Source organism: Salmo trutta, unplaced genomic scaffold (assembly GCF_901001165.1).
Source record: "Salmo trutta unplaced genomic scaffold, fSalTru1.1, whole genome shotgun sequence".
In the NCBI taxonomy this organism is placed as follows: domain Eukaryota; kingdom Metazoa; phylum Chordata; class Actinopteri; order Salmoniformes; family Salmonidae; genus Salmo; species Salmo trutta.
Genome location: NW_021823488.1, coordinates 315,621 through 336,825, shown reverse-complemented (window position 1 = coordinate 336,825; position 21,205 = coordinate 315,621). Strand labels below are relative to the sequence as shown.

Here is a 21,205-nt window from a genome sequence, read left to right as displayed (position 1 = left end):
GGCTTTATACAGGGGGTACCGGTACAGAGTCAATGTGGAGGCTATATACAGGGGGTACCGGTACAGAGTCAGTGTGGAGGCTATATACAGGGGGTACCGGTACAGAGTCAATGTGGAGGCTATATACAGGGGGTACCGGTACAGAGTCAATGTGGAGGCTATATACAGGAGGTACCGGTACAGAGTCAATGTGGAGGCTATATACAGGGGGTACCGGTACAGAGTCAATGTGGAGGCTATATACAGGGGGTACCGGTACAGAGTCAATGTGGAGGCTATATACAGGGGGTACCGGTACAGAGTCAATGTGGAGGCTATATACAGGGTGTTACGGTACAGAGTCAATGTGGAGGCTATATACAGGGGGTACCGGTACAGAGTCAATGTGGAGGCTATATACAGGGGGTACCGGTACAGAGTCAATGTGGAGGCTATATACAGGGGGTACCGGTACAGAGTCAGTGTGGAGGCTATATACAGGGGGTACCGGTACAGAGTCAATGTGGAGGCTATATACAGGGGGTACCGGTACAGAGTCAATGTGGAGGCTATATACAGGAGGTACCGGTACAGAGTCAATGTGGAGGCTATATACAGGGGGTACCGGTACAGAGTCAATGTGGAGGCTATATACAGGGGGTACCGGTACAGAGTCAATGTGGAGGCTATATACAGGGGGTACCGGTACAGAGTCAATGTGGAGGCTATATACAGGGTGTTACGGTACAGAGTCAATGTGGAGGCTATATACAGAGGGTACCGGTACAGAGTCAATGTGGAGGCTATATACAGGGGGTACCGGTACAGAGTCAATGTGGAGGCTATATACAGGGGGTACCAGTACAGAGTCAATGTGGAGGCTATATACAGGGGGTACCGGTACAGAGTCAATGTGGAGGCTATATACAGGGGGTACCGGTACAGAGCCAATGTGGAGGCTATATACAGGGGGTACCGGTACAGAGTCAATGTGGAGGCTATATACAGGGGGTACCGGTACAGAGTCAATGTGGAGGCTATATACAAGGGGTACCGGTACAGAGTCAATGTGGAGGCTATATACAGGGGGTACCGGTACAGAGTCAATGTGGAGACTATATACAGGGTATTACGGTACAGAGTCAATGTGGAGGCTATATACAGGGGGTACCGGTACAGAGTCAATGTGGAGGCTATATACAGGGGGGTAGCGGTACAGAGTCAATGTGGAGGCTATATACAGGGTGTTACGGTACAGAGTCAATGTGGAGGCTATATACAGGGGGGTACCGGTACAGAGTCAATGTGGAGGCTATATACAGGGGGTTACCGGTACAGAGTCAATGTGGAGGCTATATACAATGGGGTACCGGTACAGAGTCAATGTGGAGGCTATATACAGGGGGTACCGGTACAGAGTCAATGTGGAGGCTATATACAGGGGGTACCGGTACAGAGTCAATGTGGAGACTATATACAGGGGGGTACCGGTACAGAGTCAATGTGGAGGCTATATACAGGGGGTACCGGTACAGAGTCAATGTGGAGACTATATACAGGGGGTACCGGTACAGAGTCAATGTGGAGGATATATACAGGGGGTACCAGTACAGAGTCCATGTAGAGGCTATATACAGGGGGGTACCAGTACAGAGTCAATGTGGAGGCTATATACAGGGTGTTACGGTACAGAGTCAATGTGGAGGCTATATACAGGGTGTTACGGTACAGAGTCAATGTGGAGGCTATATACAGGGTGTTACGGTACAGAGTCAATGTGGAGGCTATATACAGGGGGTACCGATACAGAGTCAATGTGGAGGCTATACACAGGGTATTACGGTACAGAGTCAATGTGGAGGCTATATACAGGGGGTACCGGTACAGAGTCAATGTGGAGGCTATATACAGGGGGTACCGGTACAGAGTCAATGTGGAGGATATATACAGGGGGTACCAGTACAGAGTCCATGTAGAGGCTATATACAGGGGGGTACCGGTACAGAGTCAATGTGGAGGCTATATACAGGGTATTACGGTACAGAGTCAATGTGGAGACTATATACAGGGGGTACCGGTACAGAGTCAATGTGGAGGCTATATACAGGGTGTTACGGTACAGAGTCAATGTGGAGGCTATATACAGGGTGTTACGGTACAGAGTCAATGTGGAGGCTATATACAGGGTGTTATGGTACAGAGTCAATGTGGAGGCTATATACAGGGGGTACCGGTACAGAGTCAATGTGGAGGCTATACACAGGGTATTACGGTACAGAGTCAATGTGGAGGCTATATACAGGGGGTACCGGTACAGAGTCAATGTGCGGGGGCACCGGTTAGTCGACGTAATTGAGGTAATATGTACATGTAGGTAACGTTATTAAAGTGACTATGCATAGATAATAACAGAGAGCAGCAGCGTAAACCCCCCAGCCCCTCTTTTACGCTGCTGCTACTCTCTGTTCATCTTATATGCATAGTCACTTTAACCATACATTCATGCACATACTACCTCAATTGGCCCGACCAACCAGTGCTCCTACACATTGGCTAACCGGGCTATCTGCATTGTGTCCCACCACCTGCCAACCCCTCTTTTTACGCTACTGCTACTCTCTGTTCATCATATATGCATAGTCACTTTAACCATATCTACATGTACATACTACCTCAATCAGCCTGACTAACAGGTGTCTGTATATAGCCTCGCTACTGCTACTCTCTGTTCATCATATATGCATAGTCACTTTAACCATACCTACATGTACATACTACCTCAATCAGCCTGACTAACCGGTGTCTGTATATAGCCTCGCTACTTTTATTTTCAAATGTCTTTGAACTGTTGTTTTATTTCTTTACTTACCTACACACACACACATACACACACACACACACACACACACACACACACACACACACACCCACACACACACACACACACACACACCTTTTTTTCGCACTATTGTGCCTGGAGTCTTTGACCATTTTTAGGGCCTTCCTCTGACACCACCTGGTATAGAGTTCCTGGATGGCAGGAAGCTTGGCCCCGGTGATGTACTGGGCCGTACGCACTACCCTCTGTAGTGCCTTGCGGTCGGAGGTCCGAACAGTTGCCATACCAGGCAGTGATGCAACCCGTAAGGATGCTCTCGATGGTGCAGCTGTAAAACCTTTTGAGGATCTGAGGGCCCATGCCAAATATTTTCCTCTTCACGACTGTCTAGGTCGTGAAGATCTTCCACTTAAGTACCCTGGAGGAGCGCTTCTCTCGCCTGTTGACAGTGTCAACGCTGTCAAGGCTCTCTCCATGAGGATGTGCTCTGTACTAGGTACACACATATATATATATATATACACACACACACCCAAATGCATACAAATAGTATACAGATGTGTGTGTTTGAAAGTTACTTTGCCGGTACATCGTTAGTGTGACTCTCTCGAAGGGTGATGTCAAGCTCCAAGTTTGTTTACAATCTAAAGATAACTTAGGTAAATAAATACATAGGTGACATTTCTGAAATGGGAGATACTCTATTCACTTCTGAAAAGTGGCCCAACTCTCTAACCACTAGGCTACCTCCTCTACTTATCTTTGTCCCTCTGCTGGAAAGGATTTGTACTGTATTTTCTTCTGGTAAAAATGCTAAATGTTACACTTATTTTCTTGAAATATGAATAAATAAATGGCATATTTTTGTAGAAATGTGTCTTGTCATTGTTGTCTGTCTTCAGTCTAGAAGATCTCAGTTGCATTGAACCATAAGTGGTTGTGGTTTTGTACTATTTTGAGTACCAAACGTTGTGCTCATTTTGTGATAACCGATGTGTTACTGTTGTCTGTGGTAAAGCAGTAGGTCATTTGTTTTGCTCTACTTCTAACAGGCTACATTTCAGGCTCCTATGGAGCAAAACATAATCCAAAACACAACCAAAACAAACTGCAAATGCATCTTTGTAGAGTTTGTAGAGTCACCAACTTCATGTAGTCATTGCGTGTAAGGAATATGGGACTAAATATTAAAGATTTGACTACTTCAATACACTCCAAGACAGTGTTTCCCAACTCCGGTCCTCGAGTACCTCCGGGGCTACAACAAAAAGTGTCCTGTTGGGAGTAGAATACTCTGGGACCGGAGTTGGGAAACACTGCTCTAAGTGAATTGGTCAGAATACTTATGACTTCTTCAAATAGGGGGACTAGATACATAACGTGCTTTCATTTCTAAACTGTGAAACAGACATGCATGAAAATACCTTCAAATAAAAGGTGACATTATATACTGTCTCCTCATATTAAATATTTGATCTCAAATCCAAAATGTTGGAGTATAGAACCAAATGTACAATTGTAGCTTTATTGTCAAAATACATATGAGGACTGTATATGCATTTATATTCCCTCTACTCAGTCTCCTTGCTTCTGCTCCTAACCTGTCATGTATATAAATAATCAATAGGAATTAAGGTTGTGTGTTTATACCTCTATCTGGTCCAGAAGTTTGTGTGTTTATACCTCTATCTGGTCTAGAAGGTTGTGTGTTTATACCTCTATCTGGTCTAGAAGGTTGTGTGTTTATACCTCTATCTGGTCTAGAAGGTTATGTGTTTATAGCTTTATCTGGTCTAGAAGGTTGTGTGTTTATACCTCTATCTGGTCTAGAAGGTTGTGTGTTTATACCTCTATCTGGTCTAGAAGGTTGTGTGTTTATACCTTTATCTGGTCTAGAAGGTTGTGTGTTTATACCTTTATCTGGTCTAGAAGGTTGTGTGTTTATACCTCTATCTGGTCTAGAAGGTTGTGTGTTTATACCTTTATCTGGTCTAGAAGTTTGTGTGTTTATACCTCTATCTGGTCTAGAAGGTTGTGTGTTTATACCTCTATCTGGTCTAGAAGGTTGTGTGTTTATACCTCCTTCTGGTCTAGAAGGTTGTGTGTTTATACCTCTATCTGGTCTAGAAGGTTGTGTGTTTGTACCTCTATCTGGTCTAGAAGGTTGTGTGTTTATACCTTTATCTGGTCTAGAAGTTTGTGTGTTTATACCTGTATCTGGTCTAGAAGGTTGTGTGTTTATACCTCTATCTGGTCTAGAAGGTTGTGTGTTTATACCTTTATCTGGTCTAGAAGGTTGTGTGTTTATACCTTTATCTGGTCTAGAAGGTTGTGTGTTTATACCTTTATCTGGTCTAGAAGGTTGTGTGTTTATACCTCTATCTGGTCTAGAAGGTTGTGTGTTTATACCTCTATCTGGTCTAGAAGGTTGTGTGTTTATACCTCTATCTGGTCTAGAAGGTTGTGTGTTTATACCTTTATCTGGTCTAGAAGGTTGTGTGCTTATACCTCTATCTGGTCTAGAAGGTTGTGTGTTTATACCTCTATCTGGTCTAGAAGGTTGTGTGTTTATACCTCTATCTGGTCTAGATAGAAGGTTGTGTGTTTATACCTTTATCTGGTCTAGAAGGTTGTGTGTTTATACCTCTATCTGGTCTAGAAGGTTGTGTGTTTATACCTCTATCTGGTCTAGAAGGTTGTGTGTTTATACCTCTATCTGGTGTAGAAGGTTGTGTGTTTATACCTCTATCTGGTCTAGAAGGTTGTGTGTTTATACCTCTATCTGGTCTAGAAGGTTGTGTGTTTGTACCTCTATCTGGTCTAGAAGGTTGTGTGTTTATACCTCTATCTGGTCTAGAAGGTTGTGTGTTTGTACCTCTATCTGGTCTAGAAGGTTGTGTGTTATACCTCTATCTGGTCTAGACGGTTGTGTGTTTATACCTTTATCTGGTCTAGAAGGTTGTGTGTTTATACCTCTATCTGGTCTAGAAGGTTGTGTGTTTATACCTCTATCTGCTCTAGAAGGTTGTGTGTTTATACCTCTATCTGGTCGAGAAGGTTGTGTGTTTATACCTCTATCTGGTCTAGAAGGTTGTGTGTTTATACCTCTATCTGGTCTAGAAGGTTGTGTGTTTATACCTCTATCTGGTCTAGAAGGTTGTGTGTTTATACCTTTATCTGGTCTAGAAGGTTGTGTGTTTATACCTTTATCTGGTCTAGAAGGTTGTGTGTTTATACCTCTATCTGGTCTAGAAGGTTGTGTGTTTATACCTCTATCTGGTCTAGACGGTTGTGTGTTTATACCTTTATCTGGTCTAGAAGGTTGTGTGTTTATACCTTTATCTGGTCTAGAAGGTTGTGTGTTTATACCTCTATCTGGTCTAGAAGGTTGTGTGTTTATACCTCTATCTGGTCTAGAAGGTTGTGTGTTTATACCTCTATCTGGTCTAGAAGGTTGTGTGTTTATACCTTTATCTGGTCTAGAAGGTTGTGTGTTTATACCTCTATCTGGTCTAGAAGGTTGTGTGTTTATACCTCTATCTGGTCTAGAAGGTTGTGTGTTTGTGCCTCTATCTGGTCTAGAAGGTTGTGTGTTTATACCTTTATCTGGTCTAGAAGGTTGTGTGTTTATACCTCTATCTGGTCTAGAAGGTTGTGTGTTTATACCTCTATCTGGTCTAGAAGATTGTGTGTTTATACCTTTATCTGGCAATCCACCAAATTCACTTCAATATTCACCACCAACATTGACCAATATCAGTCAATACTAAAATTAAATGAGTGTCTAAACCAAAGCTTTATTTTTCTTGAGAAACTCTGGCCTACTGTACACAGACAGAGACGTGTGTGTTGTGTTTACTGTATGATGCAACACATGTTTAACAAACAAATATTTACAAATGATTTGATCACACTTAACAATAATATGCATCCTATTCAAACTCAAAGGCATTTTACAGAACTGCACTAACATAACAGAACATGGATGTACAGTCACGGGAATATAATAAAGTCATCTCCTCACAACAACTGATTTATTAATGTCCATATCTGAAGTCATGACCACTGTCAAAGCCATCAAGTCACACGGTCGTGTTGGAACCGAAGGGTGTGTGTGTGTGACTGTTGTCATGGAGACCCAGGTGTTCCTCCAGGAGAAGGCTACTCTACCTGGCACAAAGACACTGAGCAAAGGGTAACAGCCAGCTAGTCCAAAAGCTGGATAGAGGGGCTCAGTGAATGTGGTGTGGAATGTGTACATGTGGGTCAATGTGTCAGAGAAGACCGTGTAGAAGGACAGGGTGCTGGCGGGCCAGTCCAGATACACTCCTATTCTGTGCTTGGAGGGGTCCCTAAAGGGGGGGAATTTAATAACAGGGCCATTATGATGAAAATGCATTTTGTGCTGTATACACCAGGACTTGTCATTGCTTCCAATGCCAAAGTCATGGCTGGCGCTGCCTTTTCTTTTGATTCCTTTGTATGTCACTCTGAGAACAGCGTCATCACTTTTTTTTGGGGGGGGGTTAGAAGGATTACTTTATCCTATCCCAGGTATTCCTTAAAGAGGTGGGGTTTCAGGTGTCTCCGGAAGGTGGTGATTGACTCCGCTGTCCTGGCGTCGTGAGGGAGCTTGTTCCTCCATTGGGGTGCCAGAGCAGCGAACAGTTTTGACTGGGCTGAGCGGGAACTGTGCTTCCGCAGAGGTAGGGGGGCCAGCAGGCCAGAGGTGGATGAACGCAGTGCCCTTGTTTGGGTGTAGGGACTGATCAGAGCCTGAAGGTACGGAGGTGCCGTTCCCCTCACAGCTCCGTAGGCAAGCACCATGGTCTTGTAGCAGATGTGAGCTTCAACTGGAAGCCAGTGGAGTGTGCAGAGGAGCGGGGTGACGTGAGAGAACTTGGGAAGGTTGAACACCAGACGGGCTGCGGCGTTCTGGATGAGTTGTAGGGGTTTAATGACACAGGCAGGGAGCCCAGCCAACAGCGAGTTGCAGTAACCCAGACGGGAGATGACAAGTGCCTGGATTAGGACCTGCGCCGCTTCCTGTGTAAGGCAGGGTCGTACTCTGCGAATGTTGTAGAGCATGAACCTATAGGATCGGGTCACCGCCTTGATGTTAGCGGAGAACGACAGGGTGTTGTCCAGGGTCACGCCAAGGCTCTTAGCACTCTGGGAGGAGGACACAATGGAGTTGTCCACCGTGATGGCGAGATCATAGAACGGGCAGTCCTTCCCCGGGAGGAAGAGCAGCTCCGTATTGCTGAGGTTCAGCTTGAGGTGGTGATCCGTCATCCACACTGATATGTCTGCCAGACATGCAGAGATGCGATTCGCTACTTGGTTATCAGAAGGGGGAAAGGAGAAGATTAATTGTGTCGTATGCGTATGGTAACACCTCCTATTGTAACACCTCCTATAGTAACACCTCCTATGGTAACACCTCCTATGGTAACACCTCCTATGGTAACACCTCCTACGGTAACACCTCCTACGGTAACACCTCCTACGGTAACACCTCCTACGGTAACACCTCCTATGGTAACACCTCCTATGGCTATGGTAACACCTCCTATGGTAACACCTCCTATGGTAACACCTCCTATGGTAACACCTCCTATGGTAACACCTCCAATGGTAACACCTCCAATGGTAACACCTCCAATGGTAACACCTCCTATGGTAACACCTCCTATGGCTATGGTAACACCTCCTATGGTAACACCTCCTATGGTAACACCTCCTACGGTAACACCTCCTACAGTAACACCTCCTACGGTAACACCTCCTATGGTAACACCTCCTATGGCTATGGTAACACCTCCTATGGTAACACCTCCTATGGTAACACCTCCTATGGTAACATCTCCTATGGTAACACCTCCTATGGTAACACCTCCTATGGTAACACCTCCTATGGCTATGGTAACACCTCCTATGGTAACACCTCCTATGGTAACACCACCTATGGTAACACCTCCTATGGCAACACCTCCTATGGTAACATCTCCTATGGTAACACCTCCTATGGTAACACCTATGGTAACACCACCTATGGTAACACCTCCTATGGTAACACCTCCTATGGTAACACCTCCTATGGTAACATCTCCTATGGTAACACCTCCTATGGTAACACCTCCTATGGTAACACCTCCTATGGTAACACCTCCTATGGTAACATCTCCTATGGTAACACCTCCTATGGTAACACCTCCTATGGTAACACCTCCTATGGCTATGGTAACATCTCCTATGGTAACACCTCCTATGGTAACACCTCCTATGGTAACACCTCCTATGGCTATGGTAACACCTCCTATGGCTATGGTAACATCTCCTATGGTAACACCCACTATGGTAACACCTCCTATGGTAACACCTCCTATGGTAACACCTCCTATGGTAACACCTCCTATAGTAACACCTCCTATGGTAACACCTCCTATGGTAACACCTCCTATGGCTATGGTAACACCTCCTATGGTAACACCTCCTATGGTAACACCTCCTATGAATACCCTCTTCATAATGCATTATATGTGCATTCATCTGCATAATACGCAATGCAAAATAACCTATTAGCTCCTATGTCATGCATCATAATAATGCATTAAGTATATGTATTTATCATTCATTATGTATTTTGTCTTCTTTGTTTTGTCTTTATCTTCATATTGTGGTGGTAGTGTGTGTTCCTTGATGCGCTCTGGGTCTCTCTGGATACTGGAGACAGACCACCACGCAACTCACTGTGGAAAAAGAGATGGTTTAACCAAAAAAACTATTAATTTACACCCACACCACATCACACGTGCACAAAGTAAAACGTTTGACAACTTACCCTTTTAGCGTGGCACTGCATTGTGCAACCTGGGAGGCACTGGGGATTGTAGGCCGGGGGGACTGGGGATTATAGGCCGGGGGGACTGGGGATTATAGGCTGCGGGGACTGGGGATTGTAGGCTGGGGAGACTGGGGATTGTAGACTGGGGGGACTGGGGATTGTAGGCTGCGGGGACTGGGGATTGTAGGCTGGGGAGACTGGGGATTGTAGACTGGGGAGACTGGGGATTGTAGGCTGGGGAGACTGGGGGGACTGGGGATTGTAGGCCAGGAAGACTAGGAGAGACAGAGAGAGATAGAGGTAACACTGGCCTCTATGCCCTCAACCTGGTACTACAACACAAGGCAAAACTGACTTGAACCATTTCAGGGAAATTGGTCTCACCTTTGTTGAAAGAGCGTTTCTCCACTGTTGCCCTCTGCTATCCTCCCTTCAGTGTACTCCTTTTTTCTTCCCAAAGACAAACTTATCTTTTTGGAGAAAGCGGTAATGTCCCTCTCCTCTCTCCTCCCTTTGGAGCAATTGCTCCCCATCTCTTTCTCTCAAGTCTCAATCTACGGAACATGACTGAACTCATGAAAACATATTTTTGTATTCTTCAGAAGTCCAAATGTCTAAAACGCCAAATGTGTACTGAACCTTACCAAATTAAAGACAATTTCTGTTACCTAGAAAACAGTTACAAATATATTTTACTCTTTTATGTATTTCAAATCCATTCGAGTTTGATAAATTGTCAATAACACTTGACTTTCTGTTCCACCATGTCAGTAGCACCTAAATATTTGGTTCAACAAAGATTTATTTCAGAAGTTATTCCAAAACAAACATAATATATTGTAATTATTGAAAGAAGATCCTTATCTTTCTGGTAATGGACATTTACTGCGGCGTCACAGTCATGTCGTCCGAGTTTGGCTGGTGTAGGTTGTCATTGCAAATTAGAATTTGTTCTTAACTGACTTGCCTAGTTAAACAAAGGTTAAATAAAACATACAAATACATGTTATAGTGAGTGAGATAGTGAGTGAGATAGTGAGTGAGATAGTGAGTGAGTGAGTGAGTGAGTGAGTGAGTGAGTGAGTGAGTGAGTGAGTGAGTGAGTGAGTGAGTGAGTGAGTCAGTCAGTCAGTCAGTCAGTCAGTCAGTCAGTCAGTCAGTCAGTCAGTCAGTCAGTCAGTCAGTCAGTCAGTCAGTCAGTCAGTCAGTCAGTCAAAGAGAATGAGAACCCCTATCCTAGAGTGAGAATGAAAAGGAAAGAGAACCCCTCCCATCCTGGCAGATGTTTATCTTAGTATCAGAGCACAGTAGGACTGTAAGCAAACAATCTCTACAAAGGCCCCAACAGTACAGAGTTCCAGATGGCTCATTGTTTGGCTTTTTATATTCTATTTGATGTATTTTAAGTGTGCAGATACTAGTTCTCTGGGTAGAAAATACTGTTCCTTTTCCAACATTCACTGTTTTTCAAAGTATACAAAACACATTTCCTCAGTATTCCCCTAACTGCTGACAAATAGGATGCTGCTTATTTCCTGTTACAGCAACACCTACTTTCCTCTCAACCCCAGACTGTCGCCATGCAATTTCTTTCCCCAAAAGCTCTCTTACATAGGCAGTATTCACATTTCCTCTACCTCAAGGTCTAATTAACATTTCAATTCCTGATCAAATTATAGTTGTGTCACATTTTCCCACGGCACGCACTCGCTCACTAAAGTAAAAAAACTTAACAAACACATCGGCTTCCCCGTGGCTCAGTTGGTAGAGCATGGTGTTTACAACGCCAGCATGGTGTGTTATACATACTGGCCTTCCCTGTGGCTCAGTTGGTAGAGCATGGTGTGTACAACGCCAGCATGGTGTGTTATACATACTGGCCTCCCCCGTGGCTCAGTTGGTAGAGCATGGTGTTTACAACACCAGCATGGTGTGTTATACATACTGGCCTTCCCTGTGGCTCAGTTGGTAGAGCATGGTGTTTACAACACCAGCATGGTGTGTTATACATACTGGCCTCCCCCGTGGCTCAGTTGGTAGAGCATGGTGTTTACAACACCAGCATGGTGTGTTATACATACTGGCCTTCCCTGTGGCTCAGTTGGTAGAGCATGGTGTTTACAACACCAGCATGGTGTGTTATACATACTGGCCTTCCCTGTGGCTCAGTTGGTAGAGCATGGTGTTTGCAACGCCAGGGTTGTGGGTTCCATTCCCATGGGTGGCCAGTACGGGAAATAAATAAAAAATGCATGAAATGAAATGTATGCATTCACTACTGTACGTCACTCTGGATAAGAGCGTCTGCTAGACGACTAAAACGAAACAAACATCCAGCATATTTAGGGCCGGATAATTTCTCAGTGTGAATTACTAAGAAGAATTCATTAAAAAGAGAAGAAGAAGTTCCAACAGTAGCGAGGTGTCCATCATTTACATTCTAGTCATTTGGCAGACGCTCTTATCCAGATAATTTCTCAGTGTGAATTACTAAGAAGAATTCATTAAAAAGAGAAGAAGTTCCAACAGTAGCGAGGTGTCCATCATTTACATTCTAGTCATTTGCATACATTTCATTTCATGCATTTTTATTGTTTCCCCTCCCCCGTACTGGCTGCCCGTGGGAATGGAACCCACAACCCTGGCGTTGCAAACACCAAGCTGGCGTTGCAAACACCATGCTCTACCAACTGAGCCACAGGGAAGACTAGTAGCTAGGTGGGTGTGGTGCGATAACCCGAGCCGTTGGAATACAATAGTGTGCAACTGGAGCCCGGAATTCGCGGCGTTCCTGTATGGGGGGTGATAAGAGACATATATAAGCCTAGGCAACCGTACCACCTGACATGACACCAACGCCTTACTAATGGGGGGTGATAAGAGACATATATAAGCCTAGGCAACCGTACCACCTGACATGACACCAACGCCTTACTAACGTCTGCGGGACGCCTGCGTCGCGTGTTAATGAAACTCATATTGTGCATAGTTTATATTTATATAAATTAAATCTCAAACATAAATGTTAGAAACGTACCATTTTTCGGCCTACGGCTTGTATATTTCCTGTTATCGCTAATGGCCTAGAAAAGATGATGTCCAATCTATAGGTAACATGTCTTTCCCTCAACACCTCATGGCATGGTATCATGTTATCTTATCTCGCTATACACAGATCTAAATGTTGTTAGCCAATCACAGACTGTGTTACCAGTTCCACATCAGACAAGCAATAAGAGTTTCAGAGTTCACAGGTGCTATTCGGGATCCTTGGGCTGTTCCTACCTCTATCAAGTATAAATGTAAATTGGTTGAGTTTAGTGTTAGTTTAGGGTTTAGGGTAAGCACGTCCCAAGGAATCCGGATAGCGGTGACCGTTCATAGAGTGAGAGACTGGCACGGTATTTAAGAGCTTGGCGGTGATAGACATTCATTACATTTTTTTTACAAGCGACAGAAGCGATTTTCAAGTGTCTGCCCCAGATGATGAAAATAACTACCAAGATGTCCTTGATCCAATTTACATTTTTATTATTTATTATTTAACCTTTATTTTAGGCAAGTCAGTTAAGAACAAAGTGTTATTTACAATGACGGCCTACCAAAAGGCAAAAGGCTCCTGTGGGGACAGGGGCCTGGGATTTAAAAAATTCAATAAATACAATATAAATATAGGACAAAACACACTTCACAACAAGAGAGACAACACAACACTACATAATGAGAGACCTAAGACAATAACATAGCAAGGCAGCAACACATGACAACACAACATAACAACAGCATGGTAGCAACACAACATGTTAGCAGCACAAAACATGGTACAAACATTATTGGGCACAATCAACAGCACAAAGGTCAAGAAGGTAGAGACAACAATACATCACACAAAGCAGCCACAACTGTCAGTATTGAGGAGTAAGTAGGCTATATTTAAGTTGTGATATCGTTAGGAAATATTTAGGCCTACTATGTTTATAAGTCAAATTAGGTTAATTTTGAAAATAATAATTTTTCGTTGATCACGAGTTGATAACGTATTGTCGAAAGCACGTAGGCAATATTATTTACTGTGTCGATTGGGGAGTAGGCTAGTGTACATTTGACTTGTAAAAGACACAAACCCAATCTAATCAAAGTAATCCAAGCTAAATTATTGCACCGATTGAAATGTAATGTGTTTTTAGTGTGTATTCTGTTACATAAAAAATGTCACTGTTGCCTATTAGATCAAAATCAGTGTGCGCACGTCTGATTTGACTTGATCCATGTACAGGTGAGGCCATTCCATGTCTTTATTGCTTTGTATGAGAAGGCAGTTTGGTAGATGGTGGTGGACCATTTGATGATGCTACATTCACCCCTGGAGGAGGTTTTTGGGACACTGCTATTTAAGTCTGAGCAGAGGTTGACGAAAACCTTCAAAGGTGGTGCTGCTATATTGCATTTTATTTTGAATACCAGGCAGATGTTGGAGTAGAGAATGAAATGGTGTAAATTGAAGAAGTTAAACTTGCTGAGTACACTCTTAGGAAAAAGCGGTTCCAAAGGGTTATACGGCAGTCCCCATAGGAGAACCCTTTAAAGAACCCATTTTTGTTCGAGTAACAACCTTTTTGGGTTCCATGTAGAACCATCTGTGGAATGGAACACAAAAAAGATCTCCGAGGCCCCGAAAAGGGGTTCTACCTGGAATCAAAAAGGGTTCTTCTATGGGGACAGCGGAAGAATCCTTTTAGGTTCTAGAGAGCACCTTTTTTCCTGAGAGAGACCTATATTGCCGTGGTTTTCTGTAAAAATAAATGCAACAGGCCCTCTGGTGAATCTAGCAAGATAGCGAATCATTGCATCACCGACTAAGTATGAATATAATGAACATTTATGACTTGCACCATTATGCAATTATTAAGAGACTAGATACAAAGAGCTAATCCTGGCAACCAATGTTCTAGCATTAATTAACTGAGGCAAGCAGATCAGAGATGTCAAGGTGGCATCCAAGAATATGCTACAGTATGTGTACTGTATAGTGTAAATAACAACTACCAATAGACCTTCTAAATTATGAGCATTTGGTCAATCAAATAATTACTCTGTAAAATGAGGAATGCAATTGATCTATTTAACTTAATTGGATGAAAGAATTGACACTCAAACAATTACAGTGTACTGTACATTAAATACATTATACATTACAGAATTACACAGAGTATATGACTATCACCAATAGGCTTAAGCAGTGTGGTAACACATGTCTTCAGTTCAGAATAGTCTCTAAGAGAAAACACGATGTGTGTCTGATACACACGAGCTTGGTAGCAAGTTCTCAAAGTTTGAACAAATTCACTGTCCTTTTAACCAAATTCAAGCAGAAACTCACGCCCAACCTGAATGAAGACTTCTTTGCACTTTGCTAGTTATAACAAAAGGCAGGAAAACAGCCAGATTTGAATCTAATCAACTCAATGTAAGTAACGTTAGCTAGCAATCTAAATCCAAAAACAGCTTAAATTATTTATTCCTATTTAATAATATTTTAGAAGGCTTACATCAGCCTGCCTAGTCAGCTAGCCAGACAGTTATGTTTAGCCAACATTAGCTAGCTAGCTAATTGTTTTTGTAGCTTTCATTTTGTATGTAACGTTAGCTTGCACTTAAATGGCATCTCTCGAGGAGATGTTATTTGATCTTTCCAACCAGGCAAAGTACTATGAAGGCACCAATGATCTCGACAAGAAGCACAACATTCGTAGGGGTCAGAAATTCACTATTCAAGGAAGGCACCAGTTCGCTTCTATTACATGACTGGAAGGATTTAGCTATGAACAACCATTTTTCAAAACCCATTAACCCTCTAGGTAGTTGGTCATCTAGAAGTTGCTAGCTATACATTTGTCATCTTGAGGTATCTAGCTATAAGTTAACTCAGATCAATCAAATTGACAGGTCTAAGCATTTTTTTTAATTGAACCTTTATTTAAACTAGACAAGTCAGTGAACTAGGCAAGTCAGTTAAAAGACCAAATTCTTATTTACAATGACGGCCTTGGAACAGTGGGTTAACTGCCTTGTTCAGGGGCAGAATGACAGATGTTTACCTTGTCAGCTCGGGGATTCAATCCACCAACCTTTCGGTTACTGGCCCAATGCTCTAACCAGTGCAGGACATTAAGCACATGGAGGAGATAATCCAGACCTTCTCAGAACCATTGTCTCCAAGCTGCCTTCAAAGCTCAGGGAGAAGTGGAGATCAGCTGTGTGGGATTTTCAGGATCAACACAGCAGAGGAACAAAGTCTGAAGACTTTGTGGAGAAGCAGGCCTGAATTGCATTGGATCCAGTATTCTTTTAAACCTTTTTTATATTCATAAGTATATTGAGTTTTTTTTAACACAATATACTTGCAGTGAAGCCGCTCAACAACTACATCATATTGGTCATCTAACAGACTCCCATCCAGAGCGACACACAGAGGCAACCAGGGTCAACGCCCTGCTCAAGGGCACGTTGACAGATCTCCCACAGGGTCAAAAACGGGGACCCGAACCAGCGATCCATTAGCAACTGGCCCAAGCTCCCAACCGCCAGGCCACCAGCCCTCCAAGATCCCCCCCACAGTTCCCCAAGAGCTGCCCCTCAACCATCCAAGACCCACCCACAGCCCCCCCAAAGAAAAAGAAAATACTATATATATATATTCCATATATATTCCATTCCCCACCCCAAGATCTCCACCCCCTCATTCACCAACAACCAACAAAATGAACAAAAGAGAAAAAAGAGAAAGACAAAGGAAAACAGAAAACAACCATCCAAAAAACAAAAGACATCCAGGACAACAAAAATCATAACAGCAAGGCAAACTGAATATGTTGTGCATGTATGGCACTATTTACATGTGTGTGTGTGTGTCTGTGTATGTGCACATGTGTGCATTTGAATGAGAGTGTGTGTATATACATGTGTACAAACACCTGCATCAGCCTCAGACAAACCAACATTAGCTGTAACAACACTGCCCCTCAGTGTCATTCAAACTGGCTTTTTGTTATGTTTATTTTGACTTTATTTTTTATACTTTTATCTTTAACCGTCATTCTATCCCGTACCCTGCAACTCCACTCCCACTTGTCCCAGCTTCCCTCAGCGCATCCCACCTATCTCTGCAGGCCAGCCTCTTCCGATTTCTACGCAACATATATCTTTCAATGATGTTGTGATGTTTAACATTGTCACGCCCTGACCTGAGAGAGCCTTTTTATGTCTCTATTTAGGTTTGGTCAGGGTGTGATTTGGGTGGGCATTCTATGTCTGTATTTCTATGTTGGGGATTGCTTTGTTTCGGCAGGGTATGGCTCCCAATCAGGAACAGCTGTACATCGTTGTTGCTGATTGGGAGTCATACTTAGGCAGCATGTGTTTCCTTTGGGTTTTGTGGGTAGATGTTTTCTGTTTAGTGTGTTAGGATATCTGACAGGACTGTTTGGCTGTCGTCTGTTTTTCTTTGTGAAGTGCCTTTTTCATCTAAAATAAAAGATGAACAAATTCCACGCTGCACCTTGGTCTACTACTTCAGACAGCCGTTACAAACATACCATTTCTATGGAATATAATCTACAGAATGCGTATTGAAGATAAATACTTTTACGAGGAGTATTAGTAATTGACTGACCCGGTCTCTCCAGATCTCCTAACAGTACTATTTCTAGGGTCAATTTTAGATCAATGCTATGCATTTTCAGCCATTCCTGAACCTGAGACCAGAAACAGGCTACGTGAGGGCAATACCAAAATAAATGGTCTATTGAATATGTAGTCTCACAACAAAATCTGCAGAGCTTTGATGATTGATTTGATGATATGCCCCAAATATTCAACATTTTGTTGGTAGCAAGAATTCTAAATAATAATTTCAGCTCAAACCACGAAGTCTTGAATCTTGCGTCGTTTTATATATCAACTCATACACCTTGTACCATGGAATCGGTAGATCAAAAATCTCTTCCCAACTATTTTGCAATCTGTATGGCACAGCTGTCAACATCCTGCTCCTCAAATGAAACTGGTATACTTTCCTATTTATGCCATTTTTATTCCTCCGCCAGTTTTGATCCTTTATATTGGTCAGACAGACCAGTTCCCTACATCCTCCCGCTGCCACCTGCCTCCTCCATTTTTGGGGTAATGCTGTAATCAATTGGTTGTAATCTTGGATTGAACAGACCTTCCCAAACAATTCTGATATCTCTATGAAGGACATAACTCTACCATTCCAATTTACAATATAATTTAAAAACAGAATACCCTTTTCAAACATCTTTCCAATAAATACAGGTATTTTATCAACCAGCACATTTGAGTGGTGTAATATTTGTTTTATCTTTTCAGGGGGGATGAAATTGAAATTGTAGCCAGCTCTGTAATGCTTGTTTGAAAAAGAGATACTTTGAAAAAAGTATAATTCTCAATTACTTGAAAATGAGACATGGCAATCTGCACAAAGGCAAAAAGGCCATTTTTAAACATTGGATGAGCTTTTCTTAGTAATCTACTGGAGAACCATTTAGGGTTCAAGTAAAACTGTTGAATAAGTGAAGCTTTTAGAGAGAGGTTTAGTGCTTTTATATTTAATAATCTCAACCCACCCAAATCATATTCATTATATAGATAGTCACGCTTTATTTTGTCTGGTTTAGCATCCCAGATAAAGAAAATATTTTTTTGCTCATTGGATTTGAAAAACAAATCATCAGGAGTAGCAGGGGCATAAACTGAGATAAGACTAAGGAGTTAATCAGGGCATTTTTCCCATAAATAGACTAGTATTTACCTCTCCATGGTTGCAGGATCTAATCTATTTATTGTTTCTGGTCATGTGACATTAAACTTGTTTATAGTGTTCTCTGCATGTTTGTTACAGATGATGTCTACTCTCTGCAGAATCACATGCTCTGTTGATGTAAAAAATAATAATTGTACCTTTATTTAACAAGGCAAGTCAGTTAAGAACAAATTCTTATTTACAATGACGGCCTAGGAACAGTGGGTTAACTGCCTTGTTCAGGGGCATAACAACAGATTTTTACCTTGTCTGCTTGGGGATTCAATTTAGCAACCTTTCGGTTACTGGCCCAACACTCTAAACACTAGGCTACCTGCCACCATGCCCCCATCTGTGTTGGACATTGTGTTCTTCATAGAGGCTACAGTTTTTATATGATTATATTTAATAACATGACTTTTGGTCTCTTGGTTTCTCAGTGAACTGGCGAAACAGCTTGTCACTGGGACATGGACTGAAACAACTGACCTGAACTTTATTAAAGGTAATATTTAGCATTGAGTGTTTTTTGCATTCAATGTTATTATTTGATTTCAAATATTTTGTTGCATATTTTGTAACTGCAACTGTTAACTCTTGAAACAGGGACTTCCTGGAACCATAAAGCAGTGATTGTGGTGTCTTCATGCTCATGGTCAGATTTCACTGTTCTAGTATCATCATTTTTTACTAACCTACATTTATAATGAGTAATTAACATTGTTTTATTAACATACATTTATAATGAGTAATTAACATTATGTTTTACTAAGCTACATTTATAATTAGTAATTAACATTATGTTTTACTAACCTACATTTATAATGAGTAATTAACATTATGTTTTACTAACCTAAATTTATAATGAGTAATTAACATTATGTTTTACTAACCTACATTTATGAGTAATTAACATTATGTTTTACTAACCTACATTTATAATGAGTAATTAACATTGTTTTATTAACATACATTTATAATGAGTAATTAACATTATGTTTTACTAACCTACATTTATAATGAGTAATTAACATTATGTTTTACTAACCTACATTTATAATGAGTAATTAACATTGTTTATTCATTATTGTCACGACTTCCGCCGAAGTCGGTCCCTCTCCTTGTTCGGGCGGTGTTCGGCGGTCGACGTCACCACCCTTCTAGCCATCACTGATCCACTTTTCATTTTCCATTGGTTTTGTCTTGTCTTCCATCACACCTGGTTCCAATCCCATCAATTACATGTTGTGTATTTAACCCTCTGCTTCCCCTCATGTCCTTGTCGGTGATTGTTTGTTGTATGTAATGGTGCATTTATGCTCTGGTGTGCGACGGGTTTTGTACCAACTTCCTTTATTTTGTATATGTTGGTTTTCAGAATTTGTGAGCACTTATTAAATGATTCCGTTTATACCAAGTTCGTTCTCCTGCGCCTGACTTCCCTGCCACCAACACGCACCCTTTACAATATGTTTCACTAACATACATTTATAATGAATAATTAACATTGTGTTTTATTCATTATGTGTTTTCTTTCCAGTACACATGATATTTTGCCACAGACACTCCATTTGATTACTCGATCGTAAGTGGTATTATGTCAAATGCAGAAAAGGTATTAATTTAGTATTTACAGATGCTCAAAATGAGTAATTGGAAATGCATTGTGACTGTTCTCGTCCTTCAGCCTGATATACCTGGTCTGAGGAGATGGTGGTGTGTGGTCCTTCAGCCTGGTCTGAGGAGATGGTGGTGTGTGGTCCTTCAGCCTGGTCTGAGGAGATGGGGGTGTGTGGTCCTTCAGCCTGGTCTGAGGAGATGGTGGTGTCTGGTCCTTCAGCCTGGTCTGAGGAGATGGTGGTGTCTGGTCCTTCAGCCTGGTCTGAGGAGATGGGGGTGTCTGGTCCTTCAGCCTGGTCTGAGGAGATGGTGGTGTCTGGTCCTTCAGCCTGGTCTGAGGAGATGGGGGTGTCTGGTCCTTCAGCCTGGTCTGAGGAGATGGTGGTGTCTGGTCCTTCAGCCTGGTCTGAGGAGATGGTGGTGTCTGGTCCTTCAGCCTGGTCTGAGGAGATGGTGGTGTCTGGTCCTTCAGCCTGGTCTGAGGAGATGGTGGTGTCTGGTCCTTCAGCCTGGTCTGAGGAGATGGTGGTGTCTGGTCCTTCTGGGGAACCTGGAGCTGGACAGGTACAATCTGTTATTTGAATAAAAGTCAATGTCTTTGGAAGATTATCCCAAGTGATATTTAATTTTGAAGTGTTGGTACTTTTTTCTGAAAATATCCAGGCATGGCAGAAGGCTTGTCCACTGGATAGACTAAGGCAAGGCTTTGTTAAGGGGGATCTCCAGCATAGATTACGAATTTAACGAAAAGGAGACATGAGGAAGTCACCCAAGTAAGTGTCATGTCATGAAGTTGGTCATTTCTGATAACGAAACCATTTGGAAAATATGACATTATGTCATGTTCCCAAATGTACCAGTTAAAGGTTTTAGACTACAGTATGTTATACTGTAACTAAAATGGTTTTAGACTACAGTATGTTATAACTATAACTAAAATGGTGGCATGATTTTTACAAACAGCATCAAATATACACTACATGACCAAATGTATGTGAACACCTGCTCACCGACCATCTCATTCCAAAATCAAGGGCATTAATATGGAGTTGGTCCCCCCTTTGCTACTATAACAGCCGCCACTCTTCTGGGAAGGCTT

General features: G+C 42.3%; 2 long non-coding RNA genes across 2 annotated transcripts; one reads left to right on the top strand and one right to left on the bottom strand.

The window, feature by feature from the left end:
* Nucleotides 1-9,476: 9,476 nt before the first annotated feature.
* Nucleotides 9,477-9,739, bottom strand: LOC115191152 (uncharacterized). The gene is made up of 2 exons (XR_003877547.1): nt 9,663-9,739; nt 9,477-9,570 (listed from the first exon to the last, which is right to left on the bottom strand). It is a non-coding gene; the product is annotated as an uncharacterized LOC115191152 (long non-coding RNA).
* A 10,853-nt stretch (nt 9,740-20,592) lies between these two features.
* Nucleotides 20,593-20,856, top strand: LOC115191158 (uncharacterized). Its single transcript, XR_003877551.1, has 2 exons — nt 20,593-20,670; nt 20,770-20,856. It is a non-coding gene; the product is annotated as an uncharacterized LOC115191158 (long non-coding RNA).
* The last annotated feature ends 349 nt before the right edge of the window (nt 20,857-21,205 follow it).